We start from the raw sequence: 11,717 nt of genomic DNA, 5'->3' as shown, positions 1-11,717 counted from the left end.
GGAGTGTAACGGTTTTAAGCAGCGGCGCCTCGGAAATGATGCTCGTTTGAACTCCAACAGTTTGCGGGAGGCTGTTACATTGATTTTATCATTTTAAATCCAAAAGTAGGGCGAATGATTTCTTCCAAGTTAGACGTTTTGGATTTAAATGGCACATGAAGACGCTTGGCCACGTTTCTATGTTTTCTTTTTTGTCATAAGTTATTCGTTCTGAATTCTAAATGTCTATAAAGTCACTTGAGAAAGAGAAACACCTGCTTTTGGTCTTAAAAGGAAATGTTGAGCTCCTCAGCAGATTATAATCGAGTATAACAAATAATCACAGTCATATTTGGATCACCGTAATGTTATCTGGACTGTACAGATTCTAAAACACATGCAAAAAGACCTGTTATAACAATGATGGTTGCCATTAGTCAACTAAAAAAAACATTCATTACTCTTATTGAAACCTTTGTTAAGTTGATAATGTATTTAAAAAGTCCCAATGTACAATATATAAATCATCTTTTGACAAAAACAATAAAAATGTCTGGTCTACTACTGAAACAATCTTGGTTGCAATATTGTTGTCTCAATATTCTCTCAACTTATCTGCACATCGCGGTAGCTGCAGGGAGCGTCCAAAAAAGGCTTCTGCTTTCGAGAAGTTTGCATACAATTTGCACAATAGATAATTATGCATTTCTGAGGGACCATGTCATATAATGAATTTGCAGTGCTGGTTTGAGGCAGCGGTCTAGCGTACTCTTGACTGCAACCCATCTTTCCTGAATTCCACCCAATTTGTAGCTGTTTGTGATAGAGATGTATCGAAAAAAATCTGATAATATCACATTGTTGTTTTGGAGATTAGCAAAAATTAGACTGTCTATAATCCAAACTATTAAAAGTGAGCTAAAAAATACACCGAAACGTATCCTGAATGAAGTGATATTTGTTTTAATTTTATGGCTCATTTCTCATGCTTTGTGAAAATATCATCTGAATATTGTGATTGAAGGAAAGCCAAAAATATTGAGATATACATTTTTGTGAACATCTCTCACTCGAATGGGATTATGTTGGATTAAGGATTAGTATTTGTTGCCACACCCTTGCCCGTTCTGCAGCGCGAGGTTCGGTAGCCCACAAACATTCATTACCAATTCAACAAGCGAGGGACTGATGGAGAGGTGGAAGAAGAGGAAAGCGGGAAGGAAGGAAGGAAGGAAGGAAAGATGGATGAAAGGAAGAGAGGAAGAGCGGTCTTGGCGAGGGCTGTGAAGACGCCTGGCTCATTCACTCCGTTCATTTACAATGTTTTTGGCTTGGCTTTTTGGCTCTTTGCTTTTTTCTTTCTTTTTTTCCCCGCCTCTCTTTCGCGCTCCTTTTTCCTCTCCTCTTTTCCCATATGTGATGAAAGCCCTGCCCCCAACCAACCTCATCTTCACTGCGTCTCCCACCCCCAATACAAGCTCCTTCTCCTGTTCTCTCTCCAGCGCATCCAGACTAATGGATATCGATGGCGTTTCAATGAAATAAATCCCAAATGCTTTCCTGGTGTTTTTAGGTTACAAATTGTTTTTTATAGACAATTTGGGATCTAGAATTTGCAATTGAATTCATGTTTTAGTTTGCAGAAATTGTTCTCCTCGCAGGAATTCTGGTCAGAATTTCCGATCGAGCGCACAGTTAATTGAAAATGCAAATGACACTAAAAGACCAATTGGGGATTTATTTCTTTATGGATTTATTTGTACAAAATTGGGCCACAACCCAAGAGACGTCTTCTTCATTCTTTTAAGTGTTTTCTTGTCACGTTTAGCTGCACAGGGCTGTAAAAACAAACCAAGGAACCAAGAGAATAGGGATTGATAGCCTCATTGAAAAGGAGGTAGGGAGAGAAAGGGGGAAGAAGGAGGAGGTGGGGTTGGGTTTGCACTAGTTGCCGCATTGCCACTTTGGAGCCAGTTGGTTTGACAGGAAAGGATGGGGAGAGCGAGACGAGGCTTGGGCGGGCCAGCAAATAAAGTCTTCAAAAGCTGATGAATAAGCTCGATTTGCAGTTTGGCATTCGGCTGCAAAATAAATCTAGTTGGTCAATGTTTCAACCGTCGCAATTTGCAAATTGCACCAGTTGTTTTGGTGATGTAATGTTGTCTGCAAGCAACTAAGCGTGGGTCTTATTCTGTGTTAAAGCTGCAACGCCTGTAGTTTGGACTTCGACAAACATGTTAAAGAGTTGGAATTCTTGATTTACTTTAGCAGTTCAGATTTGAGTCTTCTCTCAAATGTAAATGCTCCTGAACATGTCTTAAAATGCGGTTCTTGGCTTGCAGAGAGTACATTTTTCTGGTTTCTGTATGTTCTCCATTTAAAAAAAAACTAATAGGTATTTAGAATATTGATTCCTATGCCATTGAATTTAAATTATCTTTGTAACGTAATTTTATTAGGTGTCATTTATAACCTTTTTTTTCTTTTTACTCTACTGTGTCCACTGTGTTTTGAATGTTTTGTTGTCATCTGCGCTTCTGAATCTTTTTAACTTGCTCAAACTAATTACCCCTGGTGGGATTAATGAAGTCATCTTAATCTGAATAGTTTGATTTATACATTTTTTCACCATCATCCACTTTCTCTTGTACAGTTGCCTGTTGGTTCATTAAAAACACATGAAGCAATGAGGGAGGGGTTGCGGCACCTAAAACTGCAGTCTCCATCCCCACCCACAGGTTTACGGGGCAGATGCACTATTGCGCCTCACATCTGCCACAAAAGCATCGATGAACAGAGCCATCCACAGCACAGACTGAATCGATGCTTTGTGTCGATGTGCGAAACCTGTGCATTTGATCTGTTAAATGCATTGCAACAAGTCCAGACTATTGAGACAGCACATCCTGGAGCAATGTGTCATTATTTTCCAATTGAATATGTGTTGAAATGACATCACAACATTCTAGAATGCCTTTAGTTTGAATTGAGACAGGTCCGAATTCACAGTTTCAGATGGTTTATGGCTCTAATGACTGGGCCTATCCACATGAAACAATAACAGATTGGCTTTAATCGACAATCTTTTATTTGTCTTAATAAAAAAACAAACCATACAAACAATATACATGACTTGGTGTCATTAACATAGAAAATATTCAAATTTCTTCCTCCAAATGTTTTTGGTTAGTTAATATTAGAGACTACACTTAATAATCAAATGGCTTCCACACACATTGCACTTGGTTTAAAAGTTAACGCTTGACACCAGGACACGTTTGATTGTCTGTGAAAATTAAGTTGAAGTTCTGCCTGGTGGTCGAGTGGTTAAAGCACAGCACACATATGCCAGGGTCCAAGTGCAGCCGACAGCAGTCTTGTGATTTCGAATCCCGACACCGACAATTTACTGCATGTCCTCTCTTCTCTCTCATCCCCCATTTCTCACTCATCTGTCCTTTCTAATAAAGCCTGCGGGCCAAAAAGAAAAGAAAAGGAAGTTTAAGTTTTAAATGCATTTTAGGGGAAATGCTTCATTTATGAAGTGTCCCAAGGAGTTTGCCAAAATGACGCATTGTTTCATTAACTGCTTCATATAAAAAGAAAAATCTAACTCTGGGTCAAAAAGACAACAGCTTTCTTTGATAGACATAGTAGTTTCTTAAAAAATAAAGTGTGAGGAAATTAAGCCACATGCAAGTATAATTTCCGTTCTCCTGCTCATTGCCACATCAAAGAAACTCTCTCTGATTGGCTGAAGTGAAGGTGACGGCAACAAAAGTGGAACATTTTCCAACTTTCAGGATCACGTTGCAGGCAAGAGCACCACTTTCGCTTGTCACCTGCTGAGGGAGATGGGCGCTTTTCGCAGGAGAAGGAGCAACACCGCCTCTATGTGTTGAGGCCTTGTCCCGGACCACTGTTAATGTCCCATAGGCTCCCCGTCTTCTCCCTCACATCCAGTCTTCACAGGTTGTCCCCTCCCCCCTCAGCCCCTACATCCTCTGTCCCCTGTGTTTCCGCTCGTCCCTGCATGCTTCGCGTCCCTGTGCGCTGCTCCACTCCACAACACTCTGTTGGGTTCACATTCTTTCCGCCGGCCAGTCACTGTCAATTAACTCAGGCTTTTGTCAGGGGGCCACCCGCTGTCCGTCTCTCCCTCTCCCCCTCTCTCCCTCTTCCCCTCTCTCTGATTATCTCCCTTCATTGTTTTAACCACATTTCACTGCCCATCACTTTACTGTTTTACACTGATGGTCAGGATTAGAAGCTCATGAAGTGCTCACTTTCTTTTTTATGGCTTGGCTTTCAAACAATGTGTGTTGGTCACAAAAGAGCAATATACTGTACAATCTGTAACTGCTGCATCTTTGCATGAGAATGTTTGATATTCCATTATAATGCATTCTGGTAAAGGCACTATATAAGTGGCCAATTAACAATGTTACATTGAACATTGATACTTTATTGGTGGATATATCTATATCAGCAGTTAAAGCCTTTGCAGTCAATAGTCTGTTAACCAATTACATTGTTTCAGTGTTTTTGTTGCTGTTATCACTGGAAGTGTCTTTATAGACCACAGTCGGTGCATTGTGTTAAAAAATCAACAGTTTCCTATCTGAGGCTGGATTAATATTCATCCAAAAGTATTGCCGTGTGACTCGGGTTGAAGTTTCTAAAAAAAAATTCAACATGAGTTGTATTGGGTATTATTGTGTATTATAAGTATATCTTTTAGACAAGGCAAATGAAATGTGCCAGTTAACCGAGCAAAATGTTTTCACTTCCATTGTTCTCCATTAGAACAAACTGATGTATTCCACTCTTGTGCATTAAATTAGATTAAAAAAAAGGCACAATGTTAAAATTTTGGGCACCTTTATCATACATACCTTATTATACAATACACTGACCATAAATGCCTGCCTTTGTATTTAATCAAATTCTTTACTGTGGTTCTGTGCATAAGCACAACACTAGAAGTGCAGCTAAATGTCATCACATGTCACCACATCCCAAATCTAACTTTATGGAAAAAAAGTTGGCTAAAGAGTAATATTAATTTGCAACCGTAGTCCTAATCAAAATTGTCAACTCAAAAATAAGCTACTGAAATTCAAGATTATTTCAAGTGTGAAATTGTACCTGTAAGGAAATATCATGCAATGGAATGATTGACATCTATGATATTGTATTGAAATAATGCTTAATTACAATCAACCCAAGAAGACTAGCTTGTTAAATAAACAAACACATAAACTCTGTTAACTCATTTAGTATTGGTTAACCATGAACACTCCTAATATTAATAATGGCAAATATCTATTATCAGTCATAACGGCTAGTGAAATATTGGACGTCAGTCCCTAGACCATTCACAGTGGTATATAAAGTCTCTGAAGAAGCAGATGGCTTTAAACTCTCACGGATGTACTTCATTGATCACAGACATAAGCAGAACATGCAAACTCCACACAGAAATTCCACACCAGGCCTGGGAATCAAACCTGTCCTTGTCCCAAAGGATCAGTCTGCCATTTTTGGCCAGCCAGGCTAAAATCAGGATGCTTTTTCTTCCATCTTTGTAGAAAGCCATTCCATTAAAATGCATTGTCCTCAGAGTACATAAGCATTCGGTTAATTCTTTTTTACTCACTTTTATTTTTCATAAAATGTCTTTGGTAAATTTGTGCACCAACAGCTTGACATTACTTTGTTAAAGTTGACATCAAAAAACAAAAAACGGTCTAAATGTTCTCTTTGCAGTAGTGTAAGTGAGTTAGTGGGTTTGGTCTCCAAGAATAATTGCCATGGCTCCATTCACAAGCTCATTGTCCTGGGCTGAAAGTTGGCCACAACGTGTGCGGAGTGTAAAGCAGCTGGGCCCTTCATGAAAACACTTGCTCCTTTAAATCTTTAACCCAAACGGAAGGAGGTAAAGGGGGAAAAAAGAGGTAGAACTAGAGGCATGGGAACACGGAGGAGAGAAAAGACAGAGGAAGGGAAGTACACGTGACACAGCCCATTCACAGATCTGTCAAGAGGTGTGGCAATGGTCGCTGCTAGCAACCAGGAGCGACTCAATGGAAAGCTTGTATGTCTTAACAAAGGGTCGAAAGGGATCCGTTTTTTTCTGTTGTTACAAATGAACAAAAGTGAAATTTCTTTTTCACAATACCTTCAGAAATTGGTACCATTTAAAGACATGATTGTTGTCACTTTAAAGACCTTCAAGCCATTAAAGATTAATATAACAAGTTTATCCTAACAATTAAAGATCAGGTTTAAAGTTTTTTGTTCATACATTTGGAGATTTCTTTCAAAAACAGTGACTTTGGACCCCTCAATCTGAAGTTATTACATCATCAAATTCTTGAATGTGAATACAACCTTAGCGACTTGGATAATTAAAATGTTGAGAATGAAGTCACACTTAACAGTTGCAGTTGTACAACGTTTTTAAGGACAAATTCTGGATATTGTTTTTGATCAATAGCACATTTGATATAGTAGATTTATTTTTATTTTAACTTCCTGCTTTAGAGCTCAAAATGCTTGTCACACACTGTAACTGAGTGCTGCTCCTTTGTGTTAAAGTCCGTCACCACAATCATTTTAGCTCTCAGAAAACGTTACCTACGACAGTTTTTTAATAAATTGTTTCGCGAGCCCGCCGATGTCAAAAACGGAGATCCAAAAAAAAAGTAATTTTGACCAAAACCTCAATAAAAATCAAAATGTATTCTGCACCAGCAACTCCTACACAGATTTAGATCACTTGCATCAGAACTTCAGAGAGCATTAAAACTCACGCAATTCACGGCTTCTTAGATCGACTGGTAGATTAACTTAAAGGATGCGGGGTGGGCGTGGCTTTGGCTTTGGCTCGGGCTCCAATTCATTGAACTCGTCGTGTTCAAACGAGGAAATGAAGAATACCGATTATATCAGAATAATTTTGTCGTTGCCATTTAAGTAGCACAAGTGCTACTCATGTCGACATGTCCAGCTCGTCTGTGGAGTCATGCGTTCTCATCTTAAGGCATTGTAAGACCACTACTTGCCCCTATGACCTGAGCTGTGTGTCCACGACTCGAGCGTGTGAAAGATTCCTACGCCACAGCGTTGGACTAAATCACTGTGGCCAAATTTAAGCTGCTCAATAAGACATTTTCATTCATTGCACATTTTGTGTTCCTGTTCAGACTCAATAAAGTTTATCAAACAGACTTTAATTACGGGATGATTCATTTTCTGAGAAGCTGTCAGTCTGGGACTACTTTCCGTCTGTTTATTGGAAGGTGGAACTCATAGTGATCAGTTAGTTTATGACATTGCAATTGCAGCGGTTCATCTCTGAAAACTATGGAAGGAATGTTTTCTTCAAAAACAAATTACAATGGATGTAAGTGTGTTAAACATGAATACAGGCCATCATAGTACTCCACATTAAAGGTCACGTTAATTCATTCACCAGGCTTGGGGTTAAGGCAATCGCCTTTTGTAGTTGCATCATTGACATTTGCTGGAGCCATCTTTTTTGGAGGCATTATTGTACACCGCTCTGTATAGAACCATTGTTTAGTGTTCTTTGGAGATTAAGAGTACAATTTTATGTCAACATCCTCTTTCCTTCTTCCTCCTTAGAAAAAGCACTGAATAATTTGACCAAAGTTTTGCCATAGAAATCTTTTGTAGCTACTGAATTCAAAGATTGAACTGTGGTGTAGGATTAAATAATTCTTTGCAGTGCAATAAAATAAACAAGTTTACAAGCATATTGCTCTGATCAGTTACTTGAATGGAGCACTTGAAACAAAATATCCCTTGATATGCACTTGCACTCATAACCCGAAGCAAAGCCACTAATGAGACTAATGTACTGTCAGCTGAATATATCTTAGGACTGAATGAATAAAAAAATAAAATGAATACATTACAGTTTCAATACACTTTGAGTTTGTCTACCGGAGACTAGCAATACTGATTTCATGAAAATAAACAAGATGGATTGATACTATGAATCAAAAGTTTGAAATGAAGATGTCTTTTTATCGACCCTAAATACGTCCCATTCAACTGTAAAAATAGCTAAAAATCTTTATTACAATTTTGTTAATTGGCCTGCAATTGCTTCAATTACCCATGATATTTTGATTATGACCAATTGTCAAATTGATTTATTTTTAGTGGTGGAGAAGGACTGCACTGGTTTATGACAGAATCAGAGGATTCTATGGGACACTACACCTGTATCTATATGTTCTCATTTTTTTCTAATTATGACATTTGGTGAGTCCGTGTGGTGAATAATTATCATAATTTTTCATCAATCAAGTTGCAGTTTGTGATGAGAATTTGACAAATATAAGTGGAGAATTACAGGAAGTAGTGCTGAGTTCTACTACAGAATACCTCCACCTATGTCATCAAAAAGCGCCATTAAAAAATTTAGAAAAATTGTACACAACTTTTCATGACAGTTTAAACGGTTATTTAAAAAAGTGGAATTATGTGTCAAAATATTGTATGATTTAAATGTATTTGTTGGCCATGTCCAACCAAGAAGTAACGTTGTAAACATCTCCAAAAATTCCAAATTGGTGAAAAATGTTGGCAAAATGTTTGGATAACTCTTAAATGTAATCCTATTCCCTTTTTTTTTTTTTTACTGAAAAGTGTAGTTTAATGTGTCAAACGGACTTTTGAGTGGTTTGAAATTCAATCTAATCCATGCAAGTGTTATTGCATTACCGGCAAATGCTTTACAATTGTATTACAAGAATGATGTGTTATGGTTAGTTCCATTCACACATGTTTGCGTAATCTCTTAGTTTCAATCTTATTCTCTGAAATCCCATTTGTTTAAGATATTGTAAACGTAATACTTTAGTTCCACCCATCATTCCCTTGAATTCTTTCAGACCAGTTTTTTAGCCTTTTTTTTTCTGCTACGAGAGACAATAAATTAAACTTTGCACCCAAAGCTGCACAGAGCATGGCCGTCTAGAGAAATGGATGATTTTGTAGTGGCAAATGAATCATGTTTGTTGACAAAGAATTGCAAACTGCTTGTTTGCCGTTTTCAGTCCTGGTTGCGTGTTTTGCTGGACACAGATTCCATTCCACAATGATCTCTGGCTCAGTACACAGTGCTGATCTCAATATGGTGGATTCAGACAGCCTCACTGGAGTTGGACCGGTGTGGACTGTCATGCCTCACTCTCCTTGTGTGCTATTGTGCTACTCTTATAACTATGGTCAAGCACACTTCTCAATCAGTACTGGCCTTGTCATTACATTGGAGTGCACTTGAATTAAGAGGTAGTTTTAATATCCAACAGGTAAGAAAATGTATTGCTAGAGAACTTGGATCAGAGAACTGCCTTTTATTTTTTCTTTTATTTGGTTGAGACAGCGCATGTTAATGAACATACATGAAATATACGAGGTACAAACGCCAGATTAGCCGTGGGCAGTTTTTCTTCCGTTGTCCCGCATTCACTCTCACAACACACTCTCATTCATACACCAGCATACTATTGTACATTTTTTTGGTGGTAGGGGAAACCTGAGCACCCGGAGGAAATCTTTACAGACACAGGGTGAACATGCAAACTCCACCCAGAAAGGCCTGCGACACCTGGTATCCCAGGACCTTCTTGTTGTGAAGTGAGGTCGCTAACCGCTGCGCTACTGTGTCACCATGAATATGTGTATGTAGGCTTTATTGGATTGGACAGTTCACATGATGAGTTCTTGTTCATAGTGTAAACTATTCAAGAACATACTGTAGGGCAGCACACTGGGTAATGTCACAGCAAGAAGGTTGCGAGTTTGACTCCCAGTCCGGTTAGTGCAATGTTTTTGTGTTTCTCTTTGTGTCTGGGTTGTTTTCCTTCAGGCTCCAGTTCCTCTCATCAACCCAAAACATGAGAAATAGGTAAAATCCTCAAGCTAAGGTCCTGACCAAGCCAAGCTCAAGGTCCGGAGATGCGTTTACGACCGCTGCATGCCAGCAGTTCACTGCTCACGAATGATTGCTTTATTTCACTTACGAATCAAGAATGCTTTACTTTTACATCTTGGATTTTGTTGAGATTATAACTGTGAATGCTGGTTGCCTTTTAGGTCTATAATTACACAACAGGGATACAGTATATTATTTAATTTCTCAGCAGCAATTCCGGTAAGTGAATGTTTGTAAGTGTAAGTTGTCAGCGTCAAACTCACTGGACCACAGTTTGTCAGTGTTACCCTGAAGGCAGATGGGGCCCTCAGGGATCCACAAGCTCAGATGTGTTCTTAGCTTCTCAGCACTCCTGAACTAAGCTCTGTGTTTTCTCAGCTTAGCCGTCCAGGGGGCCCGAGCAAAAATAACAACATGTGTGGCACTCACACAGTCCGCCGTGGTATCCCTGGGAAAGAACAGCTCCGTGCAGGCCCTTAGCATTTTTCCATGAGCTGGAATGTGAGCAGGGGCATGGCTCTGTGCACTATGCATGGCCTGACCAGTGTGGTTACTGACGACTAAACCACTACTAATTCAAAACTATGAGTAAACCATAACTGTCTAAATCAAGACAAAATTGTGTCTCATTCCATTCACAAACTAGGTCAAAACTTTGAGAACGTAGGCCAGGACTAAATAAGGTCTACATCAGATGTAGGAAATAGGCCAGGTCCAGGCCCAAACCAAGCCTAAACCAGAACTGAAAACTCCCAGTGCCCCAGATTGGCAGTCCCGGCCTGGTTTTGATCCAAGATACACACATTCACCCGGTCCTCCCCTGAAGTGATTTGAAGCGCTGCAGTTGTGAAACCGAAAGTATAAGAGCACGTGGCTCAGCATTTCTAGATCTTTAGAACTGTAAAGCCTGTAAAACTCAAGTCATTCCAAGTCAGTAGGCTCAAGTCAAAGTCAAGTCTTGAAAAGTTCATGAAAATTGCGAATCAAGTCTGGCTCGAGTCAAGTCATGTGATTCAAGTCTCCCACCTCTGTAATCAGGTACTCATGAAGTGATGAGGGAGTGGTAGCCAGATAACAGCAGGATTTCTTTGGCCCATTGCAGGGTTGTTAGGGCAACAGAGAATATTGACGTCTTGTGTATCTAAAACAGTGTCCAGGAGCTTCATTTATAAAAGCGTGCATCAAATTGTACTTGAAAGGGTGCAAACCGGAACGTATACATTTCACAACCACAAAAACAATTTTTTTGGACTATTTATACAAACCTGCGCAGCACACCTGTACGCACTTCCCTCTTCCTAAATCCCAACCCACCTTACATCTATGCTGCGCCAATTCCTCATAAGTTTCCGCCCCGAGTCCGGCCTAATATACCATATATATGCCTATGCAAATCACATAATTAACATATTTAGTATATTCATAAGGGTGAGACTCATTGTTACAGACGGACGAGAAAAAGAGGAAATTCTCCGAGGTGCAGGTGGAAACACTGATTGGCAGGGTGGAGGCCCTCAAAGGGTCTTTAATTAGAACCCTTCACAAGGCGTTGCTCATCTGAGGGCGCAGCTTGTAGTCGCTTATTAAAAACAATACACAAAAAGGTGCACGGTGGCAAAAGCGGCTAGCGCTCTTGCCTCCCAAGGAGATCATGGGTTCGATTGCCGGACCTGACCAACATCACATGATCTCTCTGGGTGGAGTGTGAATGTCCTCCCCTTGTTACCGTGGGTTCTCTCCAGGTTCTCCGGCTTCCTCACACCAT

General features: G+C 39.6%; 1 protein-coding gene across 1 annotated transcript in view; it reads left to right on the top strand.

The window, feature by feature from the left end:
- LOC140361407 (sodium/potassium-transporting ATPase subunit alpha-1) overlaps window positions 1-11,717 on the top strand; it is a 48,036-nt gene that overhangs the window by 626 nt on the left and 35,693 nt on the right. The window lies entirely within an intron of this gene.

The sequence above is a fragment of the Eucyclogobius newberryi genome, unplaced genomic scaffold (assembly GCF_026437365.1).
Source record: "Eucyclogobius newberryi isolate DKJ021-1_F unplaced genomic scaffold, fEucNew1.0.hap1 SCAF_1, whole genome shotgun sequence".
Lineage (NCBI taxonomy): Eukaryota > Metazoa > Chordata > Actinopteri > Gobiiformes > Gobiidae > Eucyclogobius > Eucyclogobius newberryi.
The sequence above is the reverse complement of the archived record's forward strand: the minus strand, read 5'-3'. Positions and strand labels throughout refer to the sequence as shown.